This window comes from Alligator sinensis, unplaced genomic scaffold, assembly GCF_000455745.1.
Source record: "Alligator sinensis unplaced genomic scaffold, ASM45574v1 scaffold982_1, whole genome shotgun sequence".
Lineage (NCBI taxonomy): Eukaryota > Metazoa > Chordata > Crocodylia > Alligatoridae > Alligator > Alligator sinensis.
In genome coordinates this window covers 1,116,879-1,122,878 of record NW_005842470.1, presented here as the reverse complement: position 1 = coordinate 1,122,878, position 6,000 = coordinate 1,116,879, and the positions used below count along the sequence as shown (strand labels likewise).

At 45.3% G+C, this 6,000-nt stretch overlaps 1 protein-coding gene across 1 annotated transcript in view; it reads left to right on the top strand.

Annotated features, from left to right (window-relative positions):
• The window catches only part of RAVER2 (ribonucleoprotein, PTB binding 2), a 69,551-nt gene that overhangs the window by 1,355 nt on the left and 62,196 nt on the right, over positions 1–6,000 (top strand). The window lies entirely within an intron of this gene.

Sequence of the window (6,000 nt, the reverse complement as noted above, 5' to 3'; positions counted from 1 at the left end):
GGGTCTGCGAGACCCCATCTCTCCATCCGTCCATCCGTGGTTTGGGAACCGCTGTCCTAGAAGCAGCAGCCACTGAGGGATAAAGGGGATCCAGTGATGTGGCCACTGGGGCATAAAGGATCCACTGAGGCATAAAGGATCCACTGATGTGGCCACTGAGGCATAAAGGATCCACTGGCGCAGCCACTGAGGGGTAAAGGGGGTCCACTCATGTGGCCACTGAGGCATAAAGGATCCCCTGATGGATAAAGGATCCACTGAGGCAGCCACTGAGGCATAAAGTTACAGCTATACCAGGGGGCCCTTAGGGTCATTGTCGCCCTGCTTATTGGGGGAGGTTTTGAGAAATTGAGTCTGGTTAACAAGGTACTAATTAAGCCATCCTCTGAAGAGGAAAAAAGGATGCCGGTTATTGGCGGTCCCTGCTGCCCCCTCTGCTTCTGCTTCCGAAACCAAAACCTGGGCAGACGAGGTTCTTTGGGTCAGTCCGATATGTTTTATCAGATCGACATAGATAGCTGGGAAAACTCTTTAAGCTTTCAGGCACAGATGCCCTTCGTGAGGCTGAGGAAGCCGGTCTGTGCTCGTCCTGAGTTTAACATAATCAGCACGCCATCCAATGTTATGATTTAGATCAGCGTTTCTCAACTCACGGGTCACAAGAGTTATATGAAAGGGTCACGAACAAACTGTAAAGATGGATTCTCCTTTAAAGGAGAAAAATGTGGGCTTTTCCCTTGCAGGCTGGCAGAGCTGTGGGGGCTGCTTGGAGCCCCCCGCCCCTCCCCCCATATGTCACACCCAACCCCTGCCCCACACACTGGGGGGCTGGGGCCAGGGGCAAGGGACAGTGGGTTGGGAGTGGGGGGCACTGGGCTGGAGCTGGCCATTGGTATTTACAAATGGGTCCTGGTACAAAAATGGTTGCGAACCACTAATTTAGATGATGCTGTGAATCCTCACCGTGAAAAACCAGTGCATCTCTAAAAATTGACTTCAAAATGAACATAATTTACAGTATCAGAGGAGGGCATGTGGAGAATATACAAATTAAAATATATTTTAGAAACAAAGCCTCTGTATTTTTAAACCAAGCTAATAGCCAACATAAAGTGCCAGTTGATCGAGTGGCATTCACTTAATCATCAATGCAAAAGGTTTTGCCTAATGCAGACTTCCATTTAAGACTTTCTAAACAGTTTTGAGTTCAGGGCTCGGCGACGTTTTTGGGCAGAGTGCCAAAAACACTCGCATCCTCTGCTTGGAAGATGTTAGCGTGCCAGGGTCAGATGGCAGGGGAGCCATGAGGAGCCTGTTACTTGTTTCGGCAGCATGGCCCGGGCCCCTTCCCCACTGTCCACCCCAAGGCACACATGCCAGGCAAAATGCTTTCATGTGCCATGCTTTGGCACGCATGCCAGGGGTTGCCAACCCCTGCTCTAGTTCTTTTGCCTCTGGTTAAAAATGTTTTATATGTAAATAGAATAAAACCAATGAAGAGTAATCGGTCTCGATCTGCAGATGTCCTGGAGTATGAGCTCTGAAATGTGAATTACAACGTTTCATGGCAACAGCAGGTTAATGCTTAAATCTAATGATCACTTTAAGAGCCAGTTTTTTAAATAATTTAGTTGTAAAGCTGCTTGCCTAATCTGCTGGAACATTATGATTGTGTGTAAATATCAGGTATCTGGATATACAAAGAGACAAAAGGCACAGTTCCTTTTCTACGGCAGTTAAAGGCAACTCTCCTACCTAGTAAGTTTACTAGGTGAGGACCAGCATTCTTCCCTCAAATTTTGTAGAAATCTTCCATTATTATTGAAGAAAATCTTATGTAGATCAAAGCCATTATATAGTTCTGGCTTTCTGAATTTGGCCTGTAGATCAGGATTAAAACTATTTGGTCCTGACAGAATTGAGTTGATGCTGTACCTAAAGATTTTGATCCACTTTTACATAGCAGTTTTCTACCCTTGATAAGCATGTTAGAGCAACAGCAAGTATACTTTGTTTGAGGCTGGTGATCCTGGAAAACAATTGGAAGAAGTATAATTTTAATTTTTTAATGCTACTAGCATTGACATGAAAAGGAAGAGTTGGGACTTTATGGAAAGAGGAGTATTTCCTGTCCCAGTATTGTTCTGGAGTGTAGGCATTGATGTTCGTGATAGGTCATGTCAATATTGTAGCATGTCAATCTAGCCTGTCCTTTTACAAGTTACTTTGAGACTAATTGTTTGTAATCAAATTACTGCCTTTGGTAACCACTGTGCGTGGGTGTCATCTTTACTGTAGAAATGGCTTGTAGTCTTAGCAGAAGTCTACTGGAATCATAGCCCATTCAGTGTTGTACCAGGAAAAAATGAACACCATTGAAAATACAGCAAACCATTAGGCCTCCAAAGCAATATTTTAGAACCTAACTGTTCAGCTTTATTAGTCATTTTATGCATAAGAATTGTCATTACCCATTATTTTCACAAGTAGAATTGGACCAAAAAGTCATTCAAATATTTTTGATGAAAAACTCCTCTTTTGTCTGAAAACAAAATGTTAAAACAAGGCCAAAACCTCCAATTTTTTCAGTTTTGGGGCTTTTCATTTTTTGGCTAGAACTCAAACTCTTGAAGAAAAATCCAACCAAAATGCAAACATTGACATTTTTCATAGATATAGAAATATTTCAGCTCCAGTTATGGCATGAATAACCATAATGTAGCCGCCGGGCCTCATACATCTTGCCTCGGGCTTCCTTGCTCCGAGTGCTCACCGGTACTCGGCTTGCCGTCGCAGGTGGTCTTCTGGGAGGTCTTTCCATGCGCTGCAGTCTGCCCTTTTCTCGCCTGCCACGACTTGGATCTTTCAGTGGGTGGGGCTTCGTGTAGCGCAGTTACCCTTGTCGGGCACCTACGTCATAGATGTCTTCTGCGAGGCTCCTCCTCCCCTGCACCTCGCCCTTACCCAGCCCGGCGGATCTTGACTGTTTCTGTGGGTGCTCGAATAATTCCCCAGATACTCAAATAACAAGCTCACCCCTCGTTCCTACTCCCTGCTGTCACACACCTTGCCCCTTCTAACCCAGGGAAACACAAAAGGAACCTTTCAAACTCAACTAAAACTCTATGGGTCTAATGAGAGATGTAACCCTGCCCCTATTAGTCTTCCTAGTGGAGCCAGTAGTCTCTCTGCTCCTCTGCTTAACAACCGGGTCACATGCTCGTGGCTCGGTTCAGTAACCCTCTCTTTCTATGTCTGACTCCTGCCACTCCTTGCCAGGTATCTCCCAGGGCGACCCTCTCTCCGGGTCTTCCCCAGCCTTCTCTCCGGGTCCTCCCTGACCCATAGCCCTCTCTCCGGGTCTTCCCTGGACCGCAGCCTTCTCTCCGGGTCCTCCTCGGACCGCAGCCCTCTCTCCGGGTCTTCCTTGGTCCGCTGACCCCTCCATGCCGCCGAGGCTCTTACCTCTCTCTCTCCCGGCTCACCCGCCGCTGTCATGCTGTCCTTGGGCATCGGCTCATCCCCGGGCTTCTTTAATTCTCCGCGGGGAGCACTGGCAGTCAGCTCCGGCGTTCCACGCCTGCAACTGACTCCACTGGCCAGGCTCCCTCCTGGCAGCCCCGCTCCTCTCCGCCGCCGGCCCTTTTATCGCCGCCGGCCGGCGATTAGGAGTGACGTCACCCACCAACCGCAGGTGACTTAAGGCGTCGTCCAGGCCACGCGCGAGCTTCTCCAGCTGTCCCTGCTCTTCCTCGTGTCCTGCAGTGAGTACGTTTTTTTTATTTATTTATTTATTTTCTCCGTTCCGCCCCCTGCCTCTGGCTCTGGGGCTCCCTCCATTGGCTCGGGAGTCTCCCCGGTCTTTCTCCACCTGTGACATAACATAGAGCAGAAGTCTGCTAATCAAGTAGGTCCTTGTTACAGTTATAATGGCTGAAAGCTCCAAAGCCTGGTGCCTAATTCATTAAGTTTAATTTACCATTATCTTAAAAACGAATAAACTTATTCTGCCAACTTGGCTTACTACTGGAATAGCTTCTCTATCTAGTACCCAGGCAGTATTAACCAGACTGATCTGTGTGGTAGGAAGGCCATCACTCTTTACAGGTTGGATTGATCAGATACTATAACAAGAGATGATATATTTTTTTTTTAGTTTGCATGTTCTTTGGGCTGTTGACAGATGAGCAAATTATACTGCGTTAAAACTGAGTCCTGAGCTAAAAGAGGAGAAGGGAGCTTGCTGCACATCACCTAATCCACAGTGCAAGCTCCTTATGTCTGCTCTATTTTACGGTAAGACCTAAACCCAGGGAGTTACTCCTGAAGGAAACAAGTGCTAAATAACCCTGGCTTCACTTCTCCTTACCACCAGATAGAGAAGATGCATGAGCAGCTAACATGCAGTAAGTCACTCCTCTCCCATGTTAGCTCCCCTTTAACTCTTTGAGTTCTGCCTGATGATGACAGTGTTCTCTGAGAACAACTTTCTCAGATTGAGGCTGAAAAAAAGTACGAGCTTTTCATGGAGAAAAACGCACCTTAGCCAGGGAGATTTTGCAACTTCATTCAAAATCGTGTGGATGTAAATATTACAAACTACATTTAAGTATGAATTTTTTGCATATATTTTTATTAACATCTAGCCACAGACTTGGAAGTGTCCAGATACTGTGGGGGCTATGTATAAAACATGGCATGATTAGAATTCCTGGTAGATATGTATGGCAACAAGTTTCTGTAGAAAACCCAGAACTTGTGCCAAGGAGGAAGAAGACTAATGCAGTCTGCAACACCTGATGAGCAAAACTAGCGAGAGAATGCTGGTTAGCTTAGAGCAGTAAGGAACATGAAAAATCAGAATTGTGCACTGGAGATTCTGCTGCCTGGGGGTTCATAGCTCATTTGAAAACCCCAGTGAGCCCAGTTCATCCCTCTACATGCAGTTCCATTACTGACACAAGGGTTGTCAGAGCAGGGTCCATGATGAACACTTTAACCACTACCTTCCTATCATCCTTGAAAGTAAAACCTCATTTTATCATTTCAGTTGCCATGTTTCTCAAGCTTTGACTCATTTTACTCCAGTCCATCCAGCTCAATAAGCTGGAATCTGCTCTTGTCATCAGATTCCCATTCATAGATTGTAAGGCTAGAAGGGACCTCGGAAGATCATCGGGTCCAGCTCCCTTCACCAAGCCCCAGGGGTCAGGTGACCCCAGCAAGGTGACTGTCCAGTCTCCTCTTGAAGATTTCCAGGGTGTCCTCATCTGATTCCTTCAGCACCATATTTTAACTTGGTATAAAAGACCTGCTAAATTTTGCATCTTGACACACCATTCATGTTTATATGTAGACAAATTTATCTTGTCAAGTATATGGTTCAATAAGCTTGGATATAGCACTCCTGTCTGAAACTCTGATCTGAACAGCTATTGGTATGTGTGTATGCTTTCACTTTGTTTAGAATTTATTTTGTCAAGAGTATAAAATTAGATGGAAATTCATTTGTTTAGCTGTTCATTTTGCTAGTTGAGCCAACCATGTCAATCAAACCAGTTCTTCTGTACAACAGTATATATTTTTTGTAAAATCTACCACATCAACTGTATGAAAGTTATTTTTAAAACGACAGTTGTAATTCAGGTGTTTCTCTAACAGGGCTTCCCAAGTTCATTCAGTGTTGATCTTTTCTACTCGGAAACTAGTGGGGAGAGGGTATGCAGACTGAGGACCTAAGAGACTATTGGGGACATGTAGTGAGAATATACCATGAATCACAGTCTTTCTTATATCTCTGTGCTTAGCTTAGCTACTGTCATTAGGAATGTGGGGGTACTTGTATGTGGCAGCAGCAGTAATACAAAGCTTGTTCTCTAAAGAAATGTTCTTCCTTTCCTCCTTCACTCTTTGTAAAGCACACTCCGCTAATGTTTACTTCTTGTAACAACATTGGGGAGTACCATGTTCTAACCAAAGCAGTCAGGGTATGGCTTCCTA